The sequence below is a fragment of the Parasteatoda tepidariorum genome, chromosome 5 (assembly GCF_043381705.1).
Source record: "Parasteatoda tepidariorum isolate YZ-2023 chromosome 5, CAS_Ptep_4.0, whole genome shotgun sequence".
NCBI classification, from domain to species: domain Eukaryota; kingdom Metazoa; phylum Arthropoda; class Arachnida; order Araneae; family Theridiidae; genus Parasteatoda; species Parasteatoda tepidariorum.
Genome location: NC_092208.1, coordinates 63,970,210 through 63,983,785, shown reverse-complemented (window position 1 = coordinate 63,983,785; position 13,576 = coordinate 63,970,210). Strand labels below are relative to the sequence as shown.

Sequence of the window (13,576 nt, the reverse complement as noted above, 5' to 3'; positions counted from 1 at the left end):
GGTCCCCATCCCCTGCAGCAGGTTCATCTGGAGACATTATGGGGGGAAAATGCTTATGCTCTGTTTTCCTGTAGCCGAGGATGGACCGGAAAGATGGTTATTTATAGAGAAACTTTTTCGCAAGAAGTAACTAAAAGTAGCATGCCCCAACCGGGAATCTCGTATTGCAGACTGGAACGTCTTCTACACTGGCTGATGTCTGGCTCCATATATGGACTGTATGGGTTCTCATGTTCCCGATGCGTTCAAGAAACGGAGCCTGATAGTCAGTTTTGCTCCGGATTTGAGGCTGAAGTGTCGAGCTGGTTTGGTTCTTGATTGTTTCTCGTCTTTGCTTTATGAAACATTGGATTCACAAGTAATGTACCTCAACGCGATCCGGACTTAGGTTTAGAGTTGGTGGACTCGTTCCTCAGTTATAGGATATTTTTCGATAACTTTTTTTTTCGGTAAGTTAAATTTTTACGTTTTAAATTTTATCAGATTAAAGAATATTCTAACAGTTCAAAAAAACTTGGCGAATCTTTTTTTGTTTTCACGAAATGTGCGGTGTTTTATTTTGAAATTGAAAATGTATAAAAATTTCGTAAAGGGTGCATGCAGTATTGTTGGTCTATTGCAGTAGCACAAAGATTGTAACTGCAGGCAGCTAGCCATACTATTTATTGCTTAAATTTGAAAAAAAAAATGTATTGTAAAAAACATTCGATTTCAAATGAATGATGAGTATTTTAAAAGTTTCAGATATCTGCGAAATTAAGTGTCAGCTTTCATAGTAAAATTATTGTATTATGTTTGAAACGAAATAAATAACACTTAAACAGATAAAAACAGCATTTCAAGAACTGATATTAAACTTGGTTTGGTGGCTATGTCTAATGCTTTTTCGGAATTATTTGTGAAATACTAACTTAGACATTTTCTAAAAATTTGTTAAAAAATAGTAAAAATATTTAATTTTTTGTGTTTCCAAATTTTTTAATATGTATGTCAGACTAACATTAAAAATAATAAATTAATGAAAATAATATAAAAGAATCAAGTATCAAACGCTTGTACAAGTATCAAGGAGTTTGTTATGGACTGTCCAAGCTTTATTTATGCAACTGCATTTTTGATGTGGCAGTGCATATTTCTTAGCACAATTTTCAATTTTGTGAAGATTTAGGATTCAGTAAAATGTACAGAAATTCTTTCTCTTTTGTTATTTCATAAATGACCAAAATATTTCAGAATAAAATATTATTTAAAGTAATATTATAAGTAACATAAATTTTCTTTGCATTTTACTTTTTAAAATATTCTTCTTTACCTATAAATATTGATCAGTTCCGACACCCCCAACAATAGTGTATGACTAGTTATGTTAGAAAATTTTTAAACAAATAAAAATCTGAATCAATTTCACACCCTTTATTTAAAATTATTTGTTTTAACAGTTTTTTTGCACTCTTATTGCATAACTTTTTAAAATTGATGCATTACCTTTGTGTTATCTTCATCTTTTAATTTTTTCATTGATTCATATAAATCTTCATATTTCGTATAAAAAATGTATCAGTTATACTATAATTTTGCTATTTTATTACCTTTTAGTTTATTATTGTTTTTTATTTTTTTGTGAATGGCATTTTTCGTTGATAAATTTTAGGGGAAGTAAATTTTTAATGTTCAATTTTATGAATTTCACCGTGACTTAATAGTATTTTATTAGTTTATACAGCGATCAAAATAATTTAAGAATCAAATATATTATACTTTTTATTTTCTCCAGTTCTTACATTTCTGGTGCTTCTCAAGTTAAGTTGGGTTAAGAAAAATTTATTTTACCATTGAAATAAATTAACTAAGTTATTATCACAACTGTTAGTTTCGAAGTTATTTGATGAACATGGGAATTAAGTTTATATAATACGATTGTTAATTTTAACTTTGTGTTTGATATGAGTTCTAAATTTTTAAATAAAATCTGGATTATTTTAATTTTATTTTACTTTAAAATCAAATTTGAGGAGTAATTAAAAACATTCGGTTTTAAAAGATGTAAACATTTTATGTTTGCTTACTAAGAATAACTTTTTATCAAAATAAATAATATTGATTCAAAAAATCAGTTAATAATTTTTAAATTCTTCAGATATTGCATTTCTGGTGTATTTTTTTGCTATACATTAGGTATAAAAAATTACTTAATCTCTTAAAAAAACTTTATTATTTTCATAACTGTTTGTTTCAAGGTTACATAAAATAGATGTGAATTAAAATGTATTTTACAATTGTTAAAATGATATAAAGTTTTGAATTTTTAATTAAAAATCTAAATTAATTTAATTTTAATTTGGTTTCAAATCAAATCGGAGGGATAATTGTAAATAATTAGTTATTAAAAAATGTAAAAATGTTTATTTACTTACTTTTACTTTAAATAAATAAAATAATTTAAAAAAAAATCCCTAAATGATGTTTTCCTTTTGTAATGGCAGTGGGTAAATTAATTTACAGAAAGGCTGAATGACACAACAAATTTCTTTATAAATTATTTTTACTTATATAAATTCATTTCATTATTTTAATTATGATTATACCATTTTAATAATTTTAAGTAAATTAAAATTATTTGCTTCTTGTTTTTACTAAACTGTATTACCTTTTAAAAAATTTTAAGAGCTTTTAATAATTATTCATAGCGCTTTTAATAATTATTATAACAATTTAATAAAGTTCTTACTCAGTAAAATTTAATTTTCAAATTTTGCTTGAAAACAACGAATTCTTGGTAGAAAAATACTCTGAAAATTATCAAGACGTAAAACAAAAAAAGAATTTGTTCTAATCATTTTATCTATTTATTTTTAGTTGCATATTCATACTCAGGGAAAACAGTTTTGGTAAAATTACCACACTGCATGGTAATGCAATTTCTGCTAATAAAAACCATAATTCTTAAATTAAAAACTAGAAAATACGATATTTAAGTTATTCATTTGATAATTTTTCCGTTCAGATGAACCGAAACCTGCAACTCTGTGTCTCAAAATTATAGCTTTTATTAGCACACATATAGTAAAAAATACTAAGGTGAAAATTAAATTTAACCATATCAATGGTGTTTATGCCATGATTGAAGGTATCGTGATAAAATTATCACATTTTAGCACATATCAAATTTAATCACATATTATAAAACCATATTTTATTGTTTAGTTTATTAAAATCATTACAAAGCCCTTTATTAAAAATTACCGAGCGTTTTTTTCCCCACAGAGCCAGTTAATTATATTATACTCTAGTTTTGGCCGTTTTTTTTTTCTCAGTCTCATCTTGCTTTAAAAATCTAATATTTTATATACTTTCTTAGCTTACACTATAGTATGATTGAATATCAGATATTTTTGATTCTTAGTATATATTCTTAGAATATAAAATACTTTAATGTATATTAACAATAAATATATGTGTTTTTCACTTTTTGCGCAGTTACTTGAATGATATAAGTTGTAAATTACTTATAATAATGACCTTATTATTTCTTAAAAATATTACTAATTTAAAATAATTGGTTTGAGTTTTATTGGTTGAATTCAATCTAAACTTCAAATAAATTGAACGAAGTTCAGATTTAGGAATTTGCTTCTTCTTAAAACAAATTTCTATCTTTCTGTCTACATCGGATTTATTGAAATAAGGATAAAATAAATATATGACATTTCTTCATCGCAAAAGTTTAATAATTTTTTTTTAAAATATTTATTTTAAGGAAAAAAAGATAGCATGCGATAGATTTTTCTGAAGATGTCTTCAAAATGATTTCAAATCTGAGGGGATTTTTTAAAAAAGAAACGTGACTGCATTGCAAAATATATTACTTTTTTTTCATTGCCTGAAAATGATAGATCAATAATTTTTTCTCCTGCAATGCAGCTTCTTTTCTATAACTAATATTCTGAACTTTCTAGCATAACACATTCATTTTGCAGATAAGTTTTCTCGCCAATCTTCCTGGTGTGAAACTGTCTTAAAAGATAGAAAGCCTAGTGTTCCACAAAAATGATTGATATTTTCGCTAGTAAATCCCCGTTTGGAACTTTTGGTGCGATCTTTTGTTGTGAAAAGCTTCATATAAATCGCCGTCTACCCGTTAGAATCATTCCCCGCCAAAGTTAGGGATAAAAGATGACAACAAACTCGAAGATGATCCAATGTAACAAATTGTTCCTTTCACGTTGTTGGATGACATGTACGGCTCGTATCTTTGAATGTAGTGGAGTGAGTTGTGGTGTTATTGATTATGGTTGGTAGAGTTAAGGTCTGGGGTTGTAATTAGAAATGATCATGCATGTGACTAGGTGACGTCATTTCGATCGTTTGTTTCCCGACGGCCTTATTGGCTAACATTTTTCTTTTTTTTTATTCTTCACAACTGATCCGGTCTTTCTTTAAGTGTTATTTACTGAAGATGTACGGTGTGAATGATTTATTGTTTCCTGATTTGTCAATCTGATCATTAATTTAATGGAAATCCAGAGAGTGTCTAACAAGATGCGATTGATTGTATGGTTTAGTAATATCTGGAACAAGGGGTGGCGTTAGGTTTTCACCGATAAGAAGGCAGACAATTTATTTACATGAGGGCTAAATTTGGGGTGATCTTGATTACATCTTTTGCAACATTGAAGAATATTATTTTAGTGCATAGTTTCATTTTTAATTCTCTGTTTTTCTCGTGTCTTAAGAATTTGTAATAGGCATTTTTGAACTAAAGAAATCCTTAACAATTTCAATTGTGGTTTCTTTCAATGTAAAATTGTGAAAATTTAATTGAAGGAAATTGTAAGTTGTACTTATTAATTTTAATTCGAAAAGGTTGAATTGCCTCTTATGACAGTATGACCGACTCGCTTAGCACCCCTTTGACCATTGATTCCGAAGTTTTCAAATGAAATTTTTAATAATAATAGTAATAAAAATAAAAAAACTTTTTTTTATAACAGCTCATTTGAATTGTAATAGATATGCCGTGTAGTTTTTCCGGTTTTGATATTTCAATTAAAATTGAATGCAGACTGAAACGCTTTTCTTATACATTGCATACCGGCAAAAGCACATAAATATTTATCTAATGTTACGTAATATCCACGAACTATTAAAATCAAGGCGTGTCTTTGTTTAAGATTAATCTTTTAATGTAGATTGGATTTTGACATAGTCAAATGCTGTACTGATATTTTAAAATTTTTATTAGAAAATGATAAAAATAGCAAAATGTTCACTCGAGAATCTTTCTATTTATTATTTTTTTTTTAAAATTCAGAATGTGTCTGGTTTTGAGGTTTATTATTATTATTATTAACTTTAGAATTCCGAAAAGAAATTTCTCATATGAAAAGGCACAGCTGTCATTAGATAAAACTTTCTCAGTATATTTAATATTTTAATTATATAAAATAACGCCAAAATATGTAAGTTAATTAGTGAATAACAAAACTCATAAATCATAGCAAGTATAATTGCATTAATTTTACTCACTGTTTTTACATTCTAGTGTAAAATTTTTAAAACAATCGCTTTCGCTAATGGCAATAAAAAAAAGCTTTTTTTGTAATTATAGTGTACTGTATATTGGTTGTTTGGTTATTATAGTAAATTTTGACGTATGATAGACTTGGTGTCCAAACGATGGAATTATTGGTCCCTAAGTATAGAATTTATAAGGATTTATAAAAATGGATAGATAGGAATTCTGTAGGTGTTTTGTGACTGAAACTTGCAATAGTGTGAATTGATTACTTATTACTGAGTCATTTATATAATTTCTCAGTTTTGTTCCTCATCGTATTTAGGTTGTTTCAGTTTGATATAACAAAACGAAATCCCAATAATATCCTTACAAACTCCTTTTATTTTTCAATAGTAGAAAACATCTTTTTTTAAACTAAAACTTAATCTTTTTCTAACTAGGTTGCCATTAGTGGGTAACTAAACTTAGTGAACACAATGAAAAGGGTGCTTTTAATTAAATCAAAAACGCAACGTAGGTGACGCTTTTTATCACACTACAAACGTAACAGATTCATACCAAAATCAGTCGGAAAATTTCTAGTGTAAAAATATGTTAAATGAAGAGAAATTTTACAGAATGTATAAAAACATTAGTGCTTTTCAACGTATTCTTTTACTTAACTTTTTAAACGACTATTTGCCTGTGACAATTCTATTTATTAGACATTTTATGTATCTAGGTATAGCAGGTATATGAGAATTGAATAAAAATCATAACAGTTTAGGGCGCCATTTGTACAACAATAAGAATCAAGATCTTTCTGAACACATATTATTTCTGTTTTAATTTATCATCGAACAGATATTTAGAATTTATATAGGCTGTGCAAATTAGTTATACATATAAAACTCATTTACACAGCCTATATATTTGTAACTTCCATTAAAATTATGACTATCTCTTTTCTTCCATTATAAATAAAGTTACATCCGATTTTATGTTAGCTTTAAAAGTTTTACATGTGATTACTAGACTACATGTGATTACTAGAAAAGGGGGGCGGAAGTAATCGCGCTGAGTGACAATGCTAAAAGGGTACCATTATAAATAGACTTGAAAACGAATGACGTGATTCATCGTCTACTTCGAATAATTCTAAAATCTCGTCCATCCTTTTACAATAATGTATTTTGGATTTTCCCTTTATTTGTCACATAAATTTGTCCACAGCGAACTATGTTAGCATGCATTCATCATAGTTTATCTAAAATTCGCTAAAGTGACTGCTGAGACAAAAGTGTGTAGGTTTTTAATGAGTTAATTTATTTANTCCTTTTTCAATAATGTATTTTGGATTTTCCCTTTATTTGTCACATAAGTTTGTCCACTGCGAACTATGTTAGCATGCATTCATCATAGTTTATCTAAAATTCGCTAAAGTGACTACTGAGACAAAAGAGTGTAGGTTTTTAATGAGTTGATTTATTTACATTACCGTAATGCTGTAAATTCTGATTTTGTGCTGATATGGTATTAGTCTGTAAATTGAATAATTCAAAATTAATATTATTCTATTAAGTGTATGCTTTGAGTAGTTAAGTAACATAAGTATAACCCGGTAATTCCTAAAAAAAAACACTAATTATTAAAAATTAAACGTGCCTATTTAAGTCTTTGGGAGTTGAAAAACATTTGTTTACCGACATTACTGATTTATTAATTTTTATGCAATGATTAATTGATTTTAAATCCAATTAACAAATGGTACTGTATAGTATAGAGTATAGGATGGGACATAGTTTTATTACTTTTCATTACAAACAATATTCAACGTTATTTTTTTTTTTTAAATCTGAATGCTTCATTTTTTAAAAAAGTAAGCTAACAAAATAGTTATGATTGTAAGAAAAAAAGTCATTGTGAAACGATTATGAATTTTAGAGATCTTATTGGAAAAATCCCAGATTCTCTTGACTTTTAGGCAAACACGTTTCTGGGTGACAATATTTGAAAGGGGGGTTCACCAAATAGTTTATAGATAATTCCTGACTATATAAATACATGTAATAATAATTATAATAATAAACGAAAAGATAAATAAACGATGAAAATTAACAAAAGTACTAATTTGCTTTTATTGTTTATTGCGCATAAGCTGCAAGTACATAGAACTCATAAAATAAGTTAAAAAAATATAGAGAGAACACGGAAAAAAACATTTAAAAGAGAAATTAGATTTCTCTTTTAAATATTTTTCCATGTTTTTTTTCTCTATATTTTTAACTTATATATATGTATCTCTACAATAAAGGAAGAGACACTTGCAGTTTTTGACACTTTTTAAATTTCTCAAGAAATAGTTCGAAAATTATTTTGTAACTTTGGAGGTGTTTAATTCATGCGATTTTTCATATTTAGCAATAAGGTTTCAAGCTTTAAGAGGTTTGAGGGACAGACAATAAATTACGAAAGAAAACAAGTATTTTTGAACACCCTATGTTAGAAAATCAAGCAATAAGCTTGAAACATGGATCGGTTACTTTGGGGGTTATTTTCAATAACTGCATAAAATTTTATAAACTCCGTTAAAATATTTATGGAGATATGAACAATTTTATAAAATTTTTTTTTTTTTTTGTCTGAAGTTTTTTTGCTATAACTTTAAAAGTATTAAATAAAACTAGTGGGCTGCACCCCCTGTTCGCTATATCTCGCCAACCCCCGAAAATTGCTACGCAATCTTAAATGGTTTGCTTCGCAAAACAAGTTCGCTTCACTCGCTACTAACTTAGATACATTGCAAATGCACAAAATTCTAAGAATTCAAAACAATCATTCAAATCCATATAAAAACTTTTTTTTAAAAAAAATTACATCTTTTTAGTAAATACTAAGTCATTAAAATAAATTTGAATTCAAATAAATGACTTGTAATTCGTTAAACCTATTAGAAATGTGCTATAGTATAATTCGTGATATAAATCAAAAATCGTCAAATAAACTCGTAATATATGAATTCGCGAAAAAAAAGCGCTTTCGACAAAATACTAAAATAGAGATCTATCGACAAAGACTACTCACTTCTGCCTAGCTTAATAGTATGAGATTGCTGCAGCTGATGCTCTCTGATTATTTCAGTCACCGTTTTTAAAAACGCTATCTGTTGAGCCACCTCAGCTAGATTTGGCATGTGACATTTTTAGCGGCAATCATTGGTCGATTCGCCGTGTAAGAGAAATAGTAACGTAAACAAAACAAAGCAAACTTTGCCACCGGCGGAAAAGAAATGCAGCCAAAATTTGGGAGCCACGTAAGAGAATTATATATATTAGGGTTAGATAAAATTTTTGGAGCAACTCAAAAATAATTAGAAAATTTTTGTTTTAAAATTTTGTTGAAAACTGCTATATATCTATCTATCTATCTATATATATATTCAACGGGTAAGTTTGATATCATAGCGTTTGGTAAATTTCTAACAGTGATAGTAAACATTTTTAGATGTTAATCATATGTAAATCATTTTTATTAAGTTTTCCTTTTAAGGCCCTATTTCGAAGGCTCTATCCGATAGATATTATTTTGAACTGAATTATATCAGTATCTATAATCTGAACAGAATTGGAAATTACTTTTTTTTTTAAAAAATATTATGCTGTATTTTCAAAATTGCTGCGAGTTTGTAAAAGCTATTCATGACTGTTGGTCAAAATTAGTTTTTTTTAGTTATGACCCATGCAAGTCATAATTAAGATAAACAAAACTTGACTGTTAGGATCTGAACTCGACTGTTAAGTTATGACTTTTAGGTCAAGTTTAACCGATTCCGGAAATGGCGCATAACTTCACCGTGAAAAAAGAGTCACAATTTTTGTAAAATGAAAAGCGTTAGTAATTTTTACAAAATATGTATATTTGTTGTAATATTTCTAACACTGCATTAGTTGGGCTTTTAAAAATTTTCAAAAATTGAGAATTTTTCATTATATTTTACCAATTAGTCGGCTCTAAAGCCAAAATTATTCTTTACTGCATGATAGTAAATATAGTTTTAATTATAGTTTTGCCGCTAGACTCAAGTGTAAGGCACTTAAACTAGGGCTTATTTTATTTTTATTTTCTTTGGCCAAAAGGCTTAAAATAAAAACATTTAATATTAAATAGTAACAATATTTTTCTACATTATGTTTTTTTTTCTTTCAGATGTCCTGTGTTCCAGAAGCTGGAAGTCCTCTGTCTGGATTCCGTGCTTCCTTACTTCCCATATCTTCTTAAAGAGTCGTATGGAATGTAAAGAAGTATGGAGTGTTGACGGAGTGATTCATCCTCATCATCCATACACAAATAAAGGCGTTGACCTCAGAGTAATCATCGGATCAGTTGCCATTGTGATGCACGTTTCTATTTTTGTTTACCTTATATCCTTTTATACGACTATAAATGTTTTACTTTGCTATTGCGTAAGATTTTTTCCTACTGCTTAATTATAATTACATTTTGGGTACTTTTAATTAAGGCTGTTTTTCGAAGGCTCCGTCGTAATATGAAATGATGCTTTTTTGGGAATAATATGCTATTTTTATAACTGCTTTAAGTTTGCAGCTGTTACTTATGACTGTTAGGTCAAGTTTAGCCTATCTAAAGCCAGCGCTGTCTACGCTTGTTTTGAAAATGGCGCAAAATGTCAATTAGGAGAAAAGTCACAGTTTTGTGAAAATGAAAAGCATTTGTGGTGTAATGTTTAAAAACTTACTCCAATGCTGCATTACCTGGGCTCATAAAAATTTTCAATTGAAGTTATTTCTCTTTTCTAAAGCCAGACTTCACGGCAAGATTTTATATACAGTTTAAAATCATCGCATTGCTTCAAGTGAAAGGCACTTAAGGCATGTCGTTTTTTATTTTCCTTGGCGACAGAGCTTCGAAAAACAGCGTTATTGCCATATGATTTAGTTTTTTAGCGCACGATTTTTCCTGTTTAATTTTATTTTGGGTGCTTTTATTTAAAAACTTTGGCTATGGTTTTTTAGTGAATTACTTTTTCTATCATACGTTTGGTGCATAAAAATTTTTCCTATTGCATAATTTCAAATTGAGTACTAAAGATATAATTTTTCAATTTCAGTGCATGATTTTTCTTGTTGCATAGTTTCATTTTGGGTATTTTTGCTTAAAGACATGATAGACTTCTTCAGTGCATGATTTTTCTTGTTGCAGAATTCCAGTTTGGGCACTTTTATTTGAAGAAATAGGATATATTTCTTAGGGGCATAAATTTTTCTATCACACTTTTGGCCCTTAAAAACATTAAATGTAGTTTTTCAGTTAGGACTTTATCTTTAGCATAAATTTTTATTTTGGATGTTTTTACTTTAAGGAATAGGATACAATTCTCTTATGTTATAATTTGTAAACTCTATGCCTAGCTCCTAAAACTGTAAGGCTTCTAGTCCCATATTTTAAGAGTTAACTTCACAAAATAATACTACTGCCCTTTCATCTCTTTTCCTGATATTGTTGCTTTTTCATCTACTGGTGGTTCTGGTTTGGTTTATCTGCTGGAATCTTGAAATATTGTATTGCGTTGAACTGAAATTTACTTTTATTTTCTGTTTTTTCCTTCGTTGGTTACAGTGAACTTATCTTTTTTCCTGGATATACATTTATAAAAAAGTTAACTTGAAAAAATTACTTGATGATAATTATTTACGACGTTTTAGCATCGAATGATTCTCTTTCTGTTGATTCCTGTTATGCTACATTTCCATCTTACGTCCTGCACTGTGTCTTCTGTATCCTGTTTTTCATGTAACAGAGATTTCTCTGTTTATTCCATTTTTCTATTTATAGAAAATTTTCGATTTGTGTGCAACTCGTGGATGAACAGCAAAACTGAATTTTCTGCTTTTATTTCTTCATAGTCTTTAAATCAAAAATAAAGGAATTGTATGGTGTTTACATCTTCTTCTATTACTCTACAGCCCTTAGTGGGCCCTGGCTTGTTCTACAGATTCTATTCCATACAGCCCTGTGTTAATTATTCTTTTTAAACAGACATATCTGAAAATGAAATTCTTTCAAAACAGTTTAAACTTCGTTTTAGTATTGTTGATATTTTTGTACTATTGGTATTTTTATAAAAATAATTGGAAATGCATATTAATATTGTTGGTAAAAATTAAGCATTTCAAACTAGAGTATACCTTTTGCGTCTAAATTAATCAGAGAATCTAATTTTTGTATCATTCCTTCGGATATTTAGCAAAGAAGTAGTTTAAAATGAAGCTTTTTATTGACTATTGTTAATTATCATTTTTGTATCATTCCTTCGGATTTTTAGCGAAGAAGTAGTTAAAAAATGAAACTTTTTATTGACTATTGTTAATTATTATTTTTGTATCATTCCTTCGGATTTTTAGCGAAGAAGTAGATTAAAAATGAAACTTTTTCATTGACTATTGTTTATTATTATGTTAAATCCGGTGCAGTTTCAGTAAATATTTTGTTACGAAGATGTATTTTTATTTTCTTACGTAATACAAAATTTCGATTTTTCTTACTCTTTCAAATATTAAATTTTCTCATTTTTCCACTTATACTTTTCTGATATATATATATATATATAAAAAGAAAAATTGTTCGATTATATGACTAACAACAAACCCCGCTTCCAAAAGTGATTCTCAAACTTCTAGAATTCATAATGTTTTTATAATACATAGTTCCCTGCGTAAAGAGGCAGAAAAAGGCTGAACCACTTTCTAAAATCCTATTCCCATTTCTTCTAAAAACAAGCATTAACTCAGAAAAACAATTTCTTTTCGGCAGCAATTACTTTCTCCGGCTTGTTTCAACGTTGAAGTTTCTTATAATTTATTCGCCAATTTCGTCAAATCCGCCAAAGCTGGGGCAAGAAATACAAGCGGGCAGAAAAGTGTAGATATATAATTTTGCTCCTTTTTCCTTTGCCTTACCCTTCTAAAAACCGAAATTAATGTCAAGATGATGTTATGCAAATTCCTTATCTCATTCTCCGCTGGCGACGTTAACAAGAAAAAGTTTAATTTATAAAAAAAGTAAATCCAGATAGGCGGGAGGAGCAAAAAAAAAAGTAAATAAATGAATAAATAAAATGTATTTAAGCAAAGGAGGATTTGGCTTTTCTAGAAAGAAGTGGAAAATATGGTAATTGGCTACAAATCTCTTCTGAAAATTTTAAGACATATCTAAGGATTTTGTATTTGCATACATTAGATAAAGGTTTTAATTTTTCGTAATTTGTTGCAATAAAGAAGAGTAAAAAAGCTTCCTATCTTTGAAAATTAAGCATTGCATTTGGTTTTTCGAAGAATAAAAAAGTCGTAAAAGATACCATGTGAAACTTAAAAGAGTTGTTTTTGTATATAAAGTGAGTGTAAATGCTTAAAAAAAGTTTCATGTAACTATTTAAAATTGATAAGTATAATTTAAAAAAGAAATGATAGTTAAAGATAAATTCAGTTATCGAAAGTATTAAAAAAAATTAGTGTAATATATTTTTCTTAAGTATTATAATTGAAAAAAAATCCACCAACATTAAAAGCAGATAAATATTTAATTTCTTTTTAAATATCTGTGAGAGTTACATATATATATATATGACATTCATACAAACTTTTACTAAATCGGCAGTTATAATTTCCCAGGTTTTATTTTTATGAATAAATTTTGATTCCTGATATTTGCTGTATTAAATGTATTTTTATTAAAAAATTTAAGTTTTAATTTTTATTAGAGAATTTTTACTACCATACATTACTACAGTATATGGACAGTGATGGAATTCTGCCAAGGGGGCGTAGCCTCCTAGTATTAATTTAATTTTCATTGTTGACAAAAAAATTTTAGCGACGAAGATTATTTCTAATATAAATACTTAAAAAAAAAATATATATATATATAATTTAATCTAAGAAAATAAAAGTATGGTTTGTAAAAAGTTGCCACTGTTGGCTTAGTATGTAGTTTANAGGCGGGAGGAGCAAAAAAAAAAGTAAATAAATGAATAAATAAAATGTATTTAAGCAAAGGAGGATT

At 27.8% G+C, this 13,576-nt stretch overlaps 1 long non-coding RNA gene across 1 annotated transcript; it reads left to right on the top strand.

Annotated features, from left to right (window-relative positions):
- The first annotated feature begins 270 nt into the window (after positions 1–270).
- LOC139425714 (uncharacterized) lies at positions 271–11,440 on the top strand. Its single transcript, XR_011636877.1, has 2 exons — positions 271–449; positions 9,704–11,440. It is a non-coding gene; the product is annotated as an uncharacterized lncRNA (long non-coding RNA).
- The last annotated feature ends 2,136 nt before the right edge of the window (positions 11,441–13,576 follow it).